General features: G+C 34.5%; 1 protein-coding gene across 2 annotated transcripts in view; it reads right to left on the bottom strand.

Moving 5' to 3' along the window:
- Positions 1-10,285, bottom strand: part of LOC128251734 (uncharacterized) — a 64,956-nt gene extending 54,671 nt beyond the window's left edge. The window contains exons 1-2 of one of the 2 annotated variants that reach the window (XM_052978863.1): positions 10,101-10,285; positions 8,568-8,894 (exon numbers count right to left, since the gene is read on the bottom strand). The gene's annotated coding sequence lies outside the window, so the exon portion shown is untranslated. Of the gene's footprint in view, positions 1-8,565; positions 8,895-10,100 lie in introns of both variants that reach the window. The other variant, XM_052978862.1, reaches the window with a different exon arrangement.
- Positions 10,286-16,192: the final 5,907 nt, after the last annotated feature.

Here is a 16,192-nt window from a genome sequence, read left to right as displayed (position 1 = left end):
CAAGCCGTTGCCTCTGATATTTTAAAGACTTACTGCTCCACTTCCCATCGGGTTTTCAGCAATTTACGTGTTCATTCATTGCTCGGGTGCTTTATTATCCTATTCCAAGTCTTGATTTCGCTTCTGGTCGCCGACTATTGATTATTACGTATGTAGCTAGAAAATGGCGCCCACGACTCGGCTTGACTCTTCCTTCGTTCCAACTTTTTGACTCTGGTCTTTGCTTACAGTTTGGTAAAATTAAACGGTTTGCCATCATGTTTTTCCCTGGTCTTATCCAGCTTCTTTGCATACACAGAAAAAAAAATAAACTCAAAAACATTCCAGAACGATTTTTTTCATATAAAGAAGATATCACAAACATATCAGTGACAAATGTTGGTATAAATACGAATAAATATATATATATATATATATATATATATATATATGAAAGCATCAACTTGGGAAAATACCCATTTTTAGTAATTTTTTCTCTGTGTAGCTCTTTGTTTGACTAACTGCTTACGACTGCAATTTTGATTCTGTGAAAGTTTTTAATTAAAGGCATTTATTTGCGAATGTTTATTTGTGTTGACTGGCAAAGCAGCGGCATCAGCATCCCAACCTTCGTGGGCATCCGCTAATTAGGCGCATTTAATGTCATCGTCAGCGCCGAGACCTTGCCGTTTTCCCTCTCTTCGGGTTGCGACCTCCTCAAGTGGTGTCCTGGAAAAACCTGACCGCGAAGGGCGAGCTGGTTAACAGACCTGGTCAGCATTATAGTGCCAAAGAAGCAATCAGACTTTTATATAAATTGTAGAGCATCAGCGAATTCCTAAATCAATACTTAAATACTTTACTTTTATCTTTATGTCTCGTTCAACATTATTGATATCTTTCGTAATATAATTGTTCAATTATCAACTTATTTAAATAACTGTTTTTGAAAGACTTTTATTTTTTTGTCAGAAAATAACTGTTACAAATAAAAAATCGTCAAAAAATTTCCATAAAACAAAACTTGATTTTGCAGATGGACGTTTTTCCTCTCCTTTCATGCCTATTTCATTTTTTATTTCCAGTTCTATTCTATTTTCGACAGTTTCCTTAGTTAATATATGTAGATGGCAATCAAAATATGCTCTAACAGCCCAAAAAAATCTGGAAATATCTTTACCTGATTGATCCAAAACCATTTCAAGTTCATCGCATTATTTTTTCGAGTACTGCTGTATGTGGTTAAGTACAATTAGAAGTCTGCTGGACTCCTGGCACCTGCCCAGACTGCATAAATCACGGACTGGATGCCATTAATTTATTCTTGGCTGGGACCCTAATTACACTGAAAGTTGGTAATTACTACAGGAAGGGAAATGAAATACAAGACACCGAATTGCGGCAATTGACAGGTATAATAATTGTCAACGCTCAATCAATCAAAGCAAAAGCGCATGCTAGTAATACGAAATAGGTTCATATTATTGGCTTGTGCTACGTACATTTAAAGCAAGAGAAGTAAAAGTTTGTCCCAAAAATGAATATTAAGCTATATAAAATAAGCTCAACTCTAGAGAAAACAATAAGCATTGTTATAGCGAACTAATATTTACGTTTAATTTCAGAACATAACATTCCATCACTAACGGAAAACTACTCCGTTTCTTAATGAACACTTTGCATTTTGCCGACAGAATTAACATTTAAATGCATATTATAGTTAATTACTGCAATGGAATTGTTTGCCAATAAAATGAATATAGGCTTAACATTTCGCTGCAACAGAATCGTTCAATTGTCCAAATTACGTATACGCCACCGGCATTCCGGTATGATTATTGCTCAATAGCCTTCGTTTAATCACAGCAAATTAATTTTCATATATAAATGATGCTTTTTCAATTTCCATTAGATATAGGCTTCTACAAACCTTCGGATGGAGTATTTAATCATGTCTTTCTTCTCGTTGGCTCTAGATTGGGTTTGGTCTGATTAGTCGCTTAATTAGTTGCACTAATTACCAGCATTTGCTTGGTTAATTTAGCCGAGGGCGTGGCTTAAATGTTTTCTTCATGCCGATTTGCCTTGAATTCACATAACTTATCGGCAGTAAAACCAATTTTCTGTGTGTGTTGCATAATTTTGCGATTAAGCTGCTGCGGCGTTGTTTATCATTTCTCACAACAAATTCGATATAAATTCGAATATTGGTGGTGGGGTGTGGCTAAGCTGCAGCCATAAACGCTAAGCTCGTGGCTGTTGCTGCGGTAATTCTTTAAAATTTACAATTCGTTGGGGCAGGCGTGTGCAAGTGGACGTGGCAGGGCATTAAATCATTTTTGACATGATAAATTAGCAATGGAAGGCAACAGCAGGGACAAAAACAATGGGTGCCGACACACAAGTTTGTCTCTCGGCACAAATGCACAAAGACAAAAAGCAATGGAAGATGCACTCATCGCTCTGTTCACGGGTTTATCTTCATATATCCCTTCTGCACTTAAACGCATTCCAAATTTCAACTAATACTCCATTAGAATTTGTAGTTGTTTTCATTTTTATTTTTAGTTTGTTTTTCTCGCCACCCTTTCTTTTGTCTATATACAGCGTGATTTTATTTTTAAACAATTTTGTTCTGCTTCCGTTCCACTTTCCCCAGTTTTCCGCATTTCCAGCGTCCTGTCTTCTGCTGCCTGCTTACTCATTCATGTGTGCATGTGCGCCGCTTAGAGTCTCCTTTTTTCTGTTTTCAATTCCATTCAGCTCGCCTTAATATGGCATTAAAGCAGATTGCAGTGCGAGGGAAGTAAACAAATGTGCTCGGCACTACAATGCGTGGCGGCGAATTATACGCAGAATGGTGTATGGTGTCGAATATGAAACGGATATGTGGGTCAGCAAAATAGCAAACAATTTTCGATTTTTCAATCTCCCTTTGACTGAGAAAAGTCAACATTTTAGTGGGGAACCACAGTGCAAAAAAATGGATATAACTGTTGCAGACGAAATAACGGCCCTCCGCGAAAGTATGTAAAAAACAAGAAAGGAAGCAAACTTCGGCAAGCCGAAGTTTATATACCCTTGCAGCTATTGCAAACCGTAATTCTAAAATATTTAACCATTACTATATGTCGAAGAACTAAAAAAAAATTTAAAAAACAGCAAAGCTATAATTTTTTTTTGTATTTTTTTACCGATTGTTCCTATGGGAGCTATATGATATAGTCGTCCGATTTTTATGAAATTAATTCTGAATTATTTAACCATTACTATATGTCGAAGAACTAAAAAAAAAATAAAAAGCAGAAAAGTTATAATTTTTTTTGTATTTTTTTCCGATTGTTCCTATGGGAGCTATATGATATAGTCGTCCGATTTTGATGAAATTTAAACCGTAATTCTATATTATTTAACCATTACTATATGTCGAAGAACTAAAAAAATATTAAAAAACAGCAAAGTTACAATTTTTTTTTATTTATTTTTTCGTTTGTTCCTATGGGAGCTATATGCTATAGTCGTCCGATCTGGCTCGTTCCGACTTATATACTACCTGCAATAGAAAGACAACTTTTGGGAAAGTTTCATTCAGATAGCTTTAAGACTAAGAGACTACTTTGCGTAGGAACGGACGGACAGACGGACATGGCTAGATCGACTCGCCTAGTGATACTGTTCAAGAATATATATATATAGGGTCGGAAATGTCTCCTTCACTGCGTTGCAAACTTCTGACTAAAATTATAATACCCTCTGCAAGGGTATAATGAGAGTGCAATAAAAACTAGGTCAGTCGTTGATAGAAGCGACTTAAACAAAAAATAGTTTATATATCTAACTATATGTATAAAAAGTAAGTAGGTTGAAGTACACATATATGCACATGGATAAATTAATCCGCTGTTTGCATAAGTTTTAAAGTGCAGTTATTATTAAATAAAAGTACAGGCCAACCCGGCTATCCATTAATTAAACGAGAGCTTAAAAATTAAGTTGTTCCATTTTAACATATTCATTTCTCTACTTAAGACATTTCGCAAAGCAGCAGTTAATGGCGTAATTTTTTAATAACGACTGGGAGATAAAGTCATCCGACCCGAGTTACTAACTAGTTAGGATCTTGCAAATCACATTTTACTGTATATTAAAGGACTTCCGTATTACATTTTCAGTTTCGCCCTTGATTTGTTTGGTTTCACCTCAATTTTTTTAATACTTATTTTCCCAAAGCCACGCAATTTTTTTCATTATTCCCTTTTAATGAGCAAAACAAAAATAATGAAATATGATATACGTAATGAATGAATCCGCTATGCATAAGCCCTAAAGACCTAAAAAAAAAATACATAATTCATGCAAATAAAGGCACGTAAATAAACGACAGCAAAAGCATTTCGAACGATTGCAAGCACGTGGAAAAAACAAAAAAACGACTGAAAATTCAATTTATTAATTGAGGATCAAAATTAAACAATATAAATATTTCCGTCTAAATCCCTAATTCCCGAAGTTATAAATAAATATAACATTTAGAAAAAAGAGTTGGCATACAATTGTAAATATTAAGGGAAATCCAAATGCGTTGGTAGCTAATAAGCATGCAATAGATGATTTCAACTGAGTTAAAAGCCCCTAAGAAAACACAATTATTTGTTTAGGGGAAAAAAAGTTAATAACCCGACGGGAAAAGCAAAATTTAACATAAAATATTTGGAAAGCCGCTTTGGGGAAATGAAAAGCGGCCGACCTGAATGGGTTGGGTCACGCCCATCATTTTAGTAGCAGTCCACGGAGCCTTATAATTTCATTAATGAGTTTCTTTAAACTCAACCAAATCACCTCGACGAGCAGAAAATATTTTTACAGTCGAGAGCAGTGACTAAAAAATACTTTTATAAATTTTATATTTTTTATATATTTGTTGATTTTATACATACTTTACGGGTGAAATCTTTTATGTTGCTACCACTACAGAAGGTCGGGAAACACCTTTGATTGGGTATACCAGTGATAAATGAAATAACGGAGTTGCATAAATCTACATACTTTACACCCAATCATATTGACTCGCAAAAATCACTACTGTGTGCAACACTCATTTCCTGTCTGAAAGTTTTCCGCCTCTTTTCTGCCCCAAACACAAGATTTGATTAACCTTTTGTCAAAACCTTGACTAGAAGAACAATAGCATAGCATGCGCAATACACAATGTCGCAGTGATTTCTGTACTTCACACTCGGCATTGTGGCAAGGTGGTCTTGATGTGTATTGTATCTTTAGTTTGAATTACCAATTCTTGGTTTTGTATTATTTTTCCCACACCATTGCACCCAATCAATATTAAACAAAGGCATCTCCCATTAAGGTACATTTTTTGACGAAATATGATTGTATTTTCGTGCAAACAAAGTTAGCAATCAATTCGCCTTTTACCTTAATAAGTATTTGGTCTTGCAAAAAAAATACAAATACAAAACAAAACAAAGTCCCTCAGTTTTAAATTCATATGTATGAAACATTACCAAATATTGTCTTTCTGTTTCAGGTGGTTTATAGGTCGAAAAAAGCCGAATTGAAGGACTGTAACAAATAGCTCCGATGGGAAAAATCGGAAAAAAAAAATATATATAATTTAGCTTTTCCTTAATTTTTTGTTAATATTTGATAAGATTTATATGTAATGGTTTAATATTTGAGGTTTACGGTTTAAATTTTATTAAACTCGTTTTCTCAATTTGTACACCCTTGCAGAGGGTTTTATAATTTCAGTCAGAAGTTTGCAACGCCGTGAGGGAGACATCTCCGACCCTATAAAGTAATTATATTCTTCATCGGCATCACTGGGAGAGTCGATCTAGTCAGGTCCGTCTGTCCGTCTGTCCGTCTGTCCGTCCGTCTGTCCGTCCGTCTGTCCGTCCGTTTCTACGCAAACCATTCTCTCAGTTTTAAAGCTATCTGCATAAAACTTTCACAAAAGTTGTCTTTCTATTGCAGTTAGTATATAAGTCGGAACGAGCCGGATCGGACGACTATATAGCATATAGCTCCCATAGGAACAATCGGAAAAATAAAAAAAAAACAAATTATATCTTTGGTGTTTCTTAATTTTTTTTCTTCTTCGAGATATAGTAATGGTTAAATATTTCAGAATTTAACTTTTTTATTTTGTAATTATTTTAGAAATTCTTTATGATTAATTAATAATTTAACAGTTCAGAATTACGCTTTTAATTTTATTAAAATCGGAAAACGATGCCGAAGTTTGCTTCCTTTCTTGTTTTTAATAAACTTCGATGGTAATGCATTATTATATTAGAACAACAGCTTTTTCGTCCAATAAGTGATATTGATTTATTAATAATTATTAATTTAAATCTTTTAAAATATGTATATATTAATGAATTTTAGGAAAGGCAACTTACAAAACCAATTTTTTGTATGCCTATGCAAAAATAAACCATAAAAATATGCTACTTGTTCCTAATTGCTTGTTCTGCAGCAAGGTATGAGAAATTAAATGAGAGTAGCTCCTGAAGAGTATAAAACGACTATAGACTATAGACTTGTAACCGTAAGATACTAAATTGCACTTTATGTCATTTAATAAGCCTAAAACGAGTTATTATAACCACCATGTGCTGCATTTTGCTTATGTGATTTTGCTATCGTGAAAACTTGTTAATTCTCAGCATCCTGTTGCATACTTTGGGGAGCAGCCATGCAAAATATTTTGGTTGAAGCCATAAGGCGGAAGTTGTAAAGACTATAAGCACTAACGTCTCACTTGGCTTTTTGACAGCCTCTCGTAAAGCGCTCCAACTTGAGGAGCCACCGAAAATTTCAGAACAAAAAGTGTCCTTCCAGGGAACTTTTTTTTTCAGGATAGGCCTTGTATACATACTTGTAGCAAAGTATTTGTGTATGTGCTTAGATTTATGTCGCCTATGCTACAACTTGCAAAGTTTGTGAACAAGTAGGCAGCAGTAGATACTAGGGGCAGCTTAAGTTCTTTTAAGAAGTGCGGCGTACTTAACAGAAGTCTGTAAGCAAAATTAGAATGAATTGGCAGAATACACGATGCTGGTTAATTTGAACACTCGGCCTTGGGAAAAGCTGCGTGGGTGAAAAGAGAAAAGTCAGAGAACTGGGCTAATAGATAATACCTAATGGCATTGTTCAATCGATTTGTGAAGTGAGTTTCTTGAAGGGATAGTTTTGAAGAAAGCGTGCTCCAAGGTTATGCGAAGGTTATACAAAAGCCCAATAGAATACACTCAAAGGACGCACATTCAAAATTAGAACCAATTTTCAAATATTTGATGATATTCTGGCACCTTTAAAGCTTTCCATTCAATTTGTAGGGCTTAATTTTTTATTAACTGCCAAGTGGCATGCAAATCACAGGCATTTCGTCCTCAGAAAGTTGTCCATACATATGTTAAGCTTTCAATTCCATTGGCACCGTCTCTGCCCGTTGTTTGTTCATCTGGAGAAAGTTTATCAAAATAATCGGTTCCAAGGAAATCCCATTTGTTATATGTAAAAAATGTGCCTGTCTGACTTTTGTGTGACTTTGACGCTTTAGTTTGCGCGCATAGCTTGCTTGACCTAGCCTTGTTTATTACGCTTTATCGATTTTATTTTAATTTTTTTTGTCAAGTTTTATGCTCTTGACGAACACGAAAATTATCATAACAAAAAGGTTTGTTCGGAAAACAAGCAGCAGCCAAAGCCAAAGCCAAGCTTGAAACATTGGTATATAAGTATATATATTCTTAATCAGCATCACAGTCTGTCCGTCCGTTTCTATGCAAACTAGCCTCTTTGTTTTAAAGCTATCTGCATGAAACTTTACCAAAAGTTGTCGAAACGAGCCGGATCGGGTTACTATAGCATATAGCTCTCATAGGAACAATCAAGAATAAAACATGATATTGGTGATGGTTTATTTTTTTTGAATTTGAATTGGGTCAACATCGGACGACTATATCTTATAGTTCTCATAGGAACAATCGGAATATAAAAAAAAATTAATGAAACAAAAATTTAAGCTTCTCAGAATTACGCATTTAATTTTAATTTAATTTTTATAACTGGAGTGAATATCATCAATGGGATTTATTTGGTACTGATATAATTCGAAATTTAGATGTTTTAAAGATGTTTTTAATTTTTCATTAGCTGCAATGGTATATAAAGTCGAAGCTTGCTTCATTTCTTGTTATCATAAAAGTTTCAATACAAGCTAGTATTTTTACAAGCATTTTTACAGTTTACAATGTTATTTTTCGTATGTATACTGCTAAATTCTTAAATTGTAATTATATATTTAAGCTACTGGGTTTCTTCGTAATAGTTATACACTTTATTGTTGAAATATTTTGTTAATTGTGGCTTAAAACCCAGTATACACTGCCACATTGCATTTATTTTACTTGTGCAAACTTAATACTGATCCAATACCTTTCTTACGGTGTTGGAATGCTTAACTGTCTTTTCTGACTTTGCAGTCAACAATGCCTGCTTGTGTATAAATGGCCTACACGTAACATAAGCAATGGGCCTACAATTTCAAAGCATACTCACACAACAGGCGCTGATGTATTGGTGTGCGTTGCCTTCGCCTAGACGCTGCGTACTGGATCCAGGAACTTTAAGCCGCTTTGGTGACAGACGAAAAGGCTTGTCTGGCAGGAGATTTGGCCTGGTTAAGGTCCTTTGCCCGGCTCCGAGAAGCGCACACTTCACCCGAACGCACACGCACACACTTTTGGAGGAAATCCTTTCTACCGGAGGCAATTAAAACGCTTCGACCATTTCACTTTTCCAGAGTTCCAGCAACTGCCTTCTTGATATTTTAAACTGCAAGGCTCATTTATTTTTGAGCATCATCTTCATGGTTGCCACAAGCTCTACTGAAATATGTAAACGTTTTTTCTCTTCGTGCTGGCAAATGGCTGAAACGCCTTTGTTGTGCCGCACACAAATATTCGGCAATTAAGCCCAGCGGCGGAGGTGGCGGCGGGGCTCTTGGCCGGCACACGGTGCGTATGAGCGATGGCGACCATGGTGGAATTGATATCGGAATGCCTAAAGAGTGCTCGTAATGTAAGCAGGCGTCAGCCGGCTGGCGTGTGTCATCTTTAATGGCAACCATGGCGACGCCAAAGTTGAAGGAACAAGGAAAGGTATTTCCCTCCGTTCTCAGGTTGTTGTTGTTGTTGCTGTCGGTTTTGCGGTTTTTTGTGTGATCGGATCACGTATTAGCAGAGTCAACAACAACAAGCAACGGTGACACTTTTCGGGTTTCACCAGAGAGGCATTCTCGAAAAAATATCTCGCTGTTGAGCGACGGCCTAGGAAGCTTTTTTAATCATTCGGAGTCATTTACTGTTGAGCTGCTCCGAAAAGGACTAGCACGTGAGTTGAATTAATCCACGGTGTGGCAAAAATTGAAAAATAAAACATTGGGAGTAACCTTTTCAAGGCTTTCACAACACTTTGATTATTATATTTTTAAAAATTATAGGTCTTCCAAAAAATTATATAATCCAAAACAGAACTAATTTTAAGACTTTTTAAAAAGACTCTATTTAAATAGCGATTAAAACAGTGATATTTCACTTTGTTTACTTCTCTTTAAAATAAAATATTTAGCTTAGAAATGTGAAAACCATGCTTTGGAGGTATTTATACAATGGAATACTAAGAAATGATACACAAAAATCTTTATATGAGATCCGCCTGGTAAGTAATTGACTTTGAAAATTTAATAATATAATAAAATGTTTTATTGACTTTGTACTCTTAGTTCTTTAAAAGATGTTAAATATGCCATAACACTGATGTCTCCGTGTGTGACATCTGCCTATCAATTCCTTGAGCAGACACATTGATGCATTGTTTCCAAATTGCGTTTTATATTGCTTTCATTTCATTGGGCATCCTCATTGATTCCAAAGAAAAGAAGAGAAAACGCGTGCTCATCGCTCAGAATTAACGCAACCCGCGGCCGACTGAGCGGTTCATTCATAAAAACTTTAGCCTCAGTCAAGTTAAAGCTTTAAACACCGATACACACGACTTGACTGGGGTTTTCTTGCACAGTTCACGTTGCCTACTTTTTGGGGCAGCAGAAGCCGTAACATAAATCGAAATCACCGCGCGACTTGCGCCGAAATTTTGGATGAATTTTCCTGCGGACACACAACCAGACGCCTCGAGATTTGCACGGGAACTGAAACTGAAATCGAAACGGAACGAAGTCTGATTGGGTCGCAGCAGCCGCCAAATGGAAGAAGCTGAGTTACTTCGTCGGCAACGAAAGTGAAACGTAACGCATACGCAGCGTTGACCCGCTTCCCCGAAAGCTTTCGTCCTTTGCGAGCTTTCGGAGCGGCAGACTTGGGAGAGGCCAGGACGCGGAACAGCTGACTTTTGTTATTAAATCAGTTGTCTTGCCGGGCGGCCTCTCTATTTGTTGTTGTCCTGGGTCCCTTTATTCTTTCGCCAAGTGGTTTTGTTTATGCAAAGTTTTGCTTGGGGATTATTAAGTAATTGATTGCATTACACCACTATTCGCCAGCGATTTCGGCTGCCAAGGTCGCGCTAAACCGATTCGGCAAATACATACATCACTGCCAAAGCCAGCAGATACTTGATGTCCAATGTGGTTAGCGAGCCGAAACACACATTAGACAGAATAAACAAATGGAAGAGGAATGACAAAATGAGTAGAGATAGATTATGTAATTAGTTACTTGGGCATTTAATTAAAATAGTTTTGTCTGACTGGAAATATTTAAGTCTTTTTAAATAAGTATGTAATGAGTAATTTTTTTTGTCTCTAGCTTTTACAAAGGATGTTTCGAAAAAGACACAAAAGAATCGATATAACCATAACATAGCTTATACTTTTATTAACCTAACTTGTGATAAAAATAAACGCAAATAATAATTAAGTACACTTTCACAAGGATTTTCGATTTGGTATTAAATGTTGTCTTAAATAACGCATAAATAAAAAAAATAAAGCAGCTATTGCAAAAATTAAATATTCTTGAAAACATTAAAATTATCATTTACTTGCGTATATGTCTAAAAACATTGAAGCTATGATGATATGCAGCTCAATTATTTGATAGTTCCTATGGCATCTATATGATTTCGTTTTCCGATTTTAATAAAATTAAAAGCGTTATTCTGAACTATCAAATTATTAATAAGTCAAAAAGAAATTCTAAAAAAAATTACAAAATAAAAAGTTAAAATTTTGTTTTAATATTTTTATTATTCCCATGGGAGCTTTATGTTATAGTCGTCCGATTTCGATGAAATTTGAACCGTAATTCTGAAATTTTTAGCCATTACTAAATGTCGAAGAAATACTAATAGAAATAATTTTGTATCATTTATTTTTCCGGTTTTTCCAATGGGAGCTTTATTCTATGGTCGTCCGATCCGGCTCGTTCCGACTTATATACTACCTGCAATAGAAAGACAATTTTTGGGAATGTTTGATGCAGATAGCTTTGAAACTGAGGAACAGGCGGACATGGCTAGATCAACTCTCCTAGTGTCGCAAATGTCTCCTTCACTGCGTTTCAAACTTCTGACTGAAATTATAATACCCTCTGCAAGGGTATAAAGAGAACAAAATTTAATTCAAAATCAACATATCGTTTTAATATATATTATTGTTTACAGATTTTTTGTGTGTTTTATCTAAACCTCCTTATTATTAAAAGCCCTTTAAACTCTTTAATAAAGAGATTAAAATTGCATTACACTTCTGTTGTTTAGCTTTTTAGCTCGGAATGCAACTAAAACCAAATTACACTTTAAGACTTGTTCCTTTCTGTTATCCAGGGTCTGATAGCTCAATGGTCCTTAAACTACCAAACAATTAGGCAATTAAAAGCTTGCAGAGCACCTGAGCTTAGAAGGCCCACGTTCCTTCGCCACAACACAAATTTATGAATGAACAAGCCTAGGCTATGAAGCCTAACTGACTTCCTTCCCTTTCAGTTCCTGACATTGTGTTGATAATTTGATTTTCATTGTCGAAATTCATTGGCAGCACCATGAAAATGCTATTATATTCTACTTATTTTTGCGGGTATGGGTAATGGGTAATGGGTAATTTTAATATGTGTGAGTGACATGAAAATATTTATTTTCTTGTTGCTGGCTTTGCCTTTGTGACATAGCATATTAATTTCGTTTGTTAACTAAATATATGCCTTAGTCTCGGACTTTCTAGACACTCAAATTGAAAGAATTTTATATTTTCGTGGTTAATAAGGGGTAATGTGCGAGTTTAAGTAATAATTTCGAGGTCAATTTGGAAAATTGGTACATATATTATGCAATTAATTAAACAACTTGTTCATCTTGTTCCGGTACGTTTAATTTCTAGTTATTTAAGTTTATACAAGCATATATATAATTTGATTCAAATATATTTTTGTTAGTTACACTTTTTTAACCAAATATTTTGAAAGTATCTACATAGGCCGTACAAATTTGTAAAGAAAAAGCAGTTTTGTGCTTTCATACGGATTCAAGCTTTTAGCCACGGCATAAACCATGTAAAAGTATGACCGCTAGGTTGAGCTTCAGCCAATAAAAAGAGTTATTAATCAATTATTTTCCTTTTAAACAAAATAGCACATTTTATTAAAGCATTTGTATGCGCAATTATACATTTTCGGAAGGGAAAATTTCGGTTATCAATTTTTGTAATACATTTTTAAAACATTTTCTTTTTGTGTTAACCTAATGTTTTTCTATGTAAAACAAATTTTTAAATTTATTATAATGTTCATCCTAACGCTAAAAATATAAAACTATAATAAACTATAATTTTTTTATTCGGTACGCTGCAACAAAAATATGCCTGTGTAGAAAAACAGCGTTGTAGGAGCGCGATGAATAAAAAAAATGTAAGTGTGTATTTATTAAGTTAAATGTTTAATAATCGTCATGTTTTTTCAACCTCGTTAAGAGGTGTTTTTAAAGCTAGGGTCGGGTGCAATTAGTTTGGTCTAAGACTGTGTGGCACTGTTAATACAAATTAAACCCGGATTTTTTGGACTCCATGGTTCAGAAAATGGGAGTCTACATTTTTGTAAGCTGTTTGATACTCTTAAAAACTCGCAATAAAATTTTGAAATTCAACAATAAAATCTATATATACCAAAACAACTTATTACCACTTGAACCTTGCATATGCAAAAACTGGGGTTAACCAAAACAACAATAATATTTTTGTAATTTTACCTTTCTTCTTTTAACTCGTTAGTTCCGCAAAAATTTTATTTCTTGGGATTCCCTTCCTTTTTTCCATCTATCAAACCAAACCACCCTCTTTTTATGTCCCTTCACATTTGCTGAACTTTTCGGCATAGCCTTTTTGGCAGCTAACTGACCTCAACGTGGCCCAGACCTCAACGATGCCCTAAAAGTTTTCACAGGTCAAAGTAAATATTTTGGATAAGCCCACAGCCATATGACAAGTTCCTCAGTAGGTGAAGGAAATTCCATTCAACCCTCTTTTGCCTTTTTGTTTAGTAATAAAACAGAGAAATCAACTTTCCAAAAGGAGTTAAAAAATAGAGAATAAGGCTAAATGAAGGCTGCAAGCCGCAAACTTTTTAACTCGATCGAACAAGGTAAAAATTCATGAAAATCACTTTAATTTCACAGATGAGGCTAACCATAAACCGCAGGATAAAATGAAGAGAAAGCAGCCATCTGCTTGATTACATTTTGTTTATTTCAGCCAAGCTCTCAATCTGCCCGAGATTTCGCTTAAATAAATTGAAACTTGTTTATGGGCTTTGTTTAGGAGGGATGTCAGTAACCAAAAACGGAAAACTAATTAAATCGCCGTTTGCCTGCCGCTAAAAATTTGGCTCTGCTCTTGACACCTGCGAACATGTTTACACATCTTACAGGAAAAATCTTTTGGCCAAACTTGTTCTAGACGCCAGGTCATAACTCTTTTTTTTTTTCTTTTTCTCACAGGCAATACTCTGTGAAATTGTAAAAAAATATTTTGACGAATTAAGTTTTTATTGAAGAGATGTCTTCTAAAATATTTTAAAACTAATGAGAAATGAGACAAGAGTACGTGCCATTCCGATTTAACACAATACTATTAAAAACATATTAAAGCTCCTACAAAAAGAAAAAAATTATTAAAGTCTGCTAGAAAAGTATTTGTTTATTTTATATAATCATTAGTTTACAATCAAACATTGTGGAGTGTATCAAATAGTTGGTTCGCTCGACCTCTTTTTTGTTGCTACTAAACACACAAATAAATACACACAGGAATGCCCTTGTAAAAAACTTTTAATGTCCGCCCTTATAAGCCATCCCATATGAGGAAAATATTAATGAACTCATTTTCCCCAGTTTTACCTTGACCAGTTTTTTCAATGGCCGTATTATTGGAAAACTTTTCATGAGGCGTTTTCTCAGGCGACCAGTAGATTTATTGATATTTTCGAGTGTTCGACCGAAAAGATCTTTGTTATAAAAATTATTATAAACTTATTTTAATCTTTCACACGTATTTTTTTTTTTAAATAGGTTCGACAAAACTATGCAAATAATTATAAAAATATAATTATTCTTATGCATTTTTGTATAACCTTTAGGAGTATAAATATGTCTGTGCGGTTTCGTTTACAGACGTCGCTACATTATTTGAAAAAAACACTTTGAAACACCTAGAGTTTCACAAGAAACAACCAGTACGATGACGTGCAAATTTTTAAAGGACATATTCTTGACTGTTTGCAACAAGCCTTTTTATTAATTTCACTAGGCTACAGATATTAAACAGCATTTTACTTCGGCAAGCCGAAAATTTATATACCCTTGCAGCTATTGCAAAATTTAAAAATTTTTAAAATCAAATCTAAAACATTTTAAGCACATGCGTATATGTTTAAAAACATTATTGCTATGATGGTTTTCACCTAAATTATTCAATTATTCGTATGGCAGCTATATGATATTGTTTTCCGATTTAAATAAAACGCGTAAATCTAATCTATTGTATTAAATCTATACTATATAAGTCCAAAAGAATAAAAAAATTGAAAATTGGAGAAGTAATTATCTAATAGAAAAATTTTCAAAGGTCTTATTTTTTATTGCAAGTACTTAGAGCAGATTAAAGGCCGGCCTGAAAGACTTTATCATACAGCTTCTATATGAACAATCGGAGAACTAACATATCCAACATAGAATCGGATTTCAAAATAAATTATAAATACAACTTGTATCTTTCTCGGTGTCCTTTGTAAATTTTATTTGACCATTTACTTCTCAAGAGCAGTGGTTATGGACCTTAACTGAACTTTATTAAAACATGTAATACGCGTAATTGTATTCCGTGCCAGTGGAGATACCATCAACTGCAACTATTCCTTCTGGCTGACACTACATTTTTATTGCACCCCATTAGGGTTATATTAAAATCAACATTGCGGAATTTTTATGACTCGGCTCGACAATGAGAGTTTATTCTGTCCTCGGCTAGACATTGGTCAGTGTTTAACGCTGGTGCCTACACGTAATTACGTATAGGCCATTCTGGCCAGAACGATACCAAAGGGGTTTCGGAGGCCTCCCTCTCATTATAAGCGGGAAATTTTTGCACGACACCATAATTTACTACCACGAACAGCTGCAACTGTACAAGCCATAAAAATCAGGCATCAAAAGTGGTCGTGGTGGTTTTGGGGTGGTACAAACAATTTAAGGCGGCAACTTAGCGACATTGACTTGTCGTTTGGCAAAGCCAACGAAATGGAAATCTCCAAGTAATTTATTTGTTAGCTCGAATTTATTTTCTTTATGTTTTTAATTGAAACTTTTTACGATGAGAAGCACCCAATAAAAATGAACACCGAATTCGGAAATTCAACAGATAAAAGAATTAACAATTCTATTGTCAAAATGAATTTCATTTTATGCAATTTAAATGTATTTTATAATAAATTAAATTTATAAATTTTTTATCAACCTTTTTCAATATTTTATTAATTTTGAAGAAAAGTATAGCTACATAGCAATTGATTATAATTTATTTAAATGTACCATATTGTGAATTAGTTTCTGCTTTAATGAGTAACCTATTACAACTTAATGACAATGGTAAAACAACATCCATATTCTTTAGCAAGCCGTAAAAGTT

The sequence above is a fragment of the Drosophila gunungcola genome, chromosome 3R (assembly GCF_025200985.1).
Source record: "Drosophila gunungcola strain Sukarami chromosome 3R, Dgunungcola_SK_2, whole genome shotgun sequence".
NCBI classification, from domain to species: Eukaryota; Metazoa; Arthropoda; class Insecta; order Diptera; family Drosophilidae; genus Drosophila; species Drosophila gunungcola.
The sequence above is the reverse complement of the archived record's forward strand: the minus strand, read 5'-3'. Positions and strand labels throughout refer to the sequence as shown.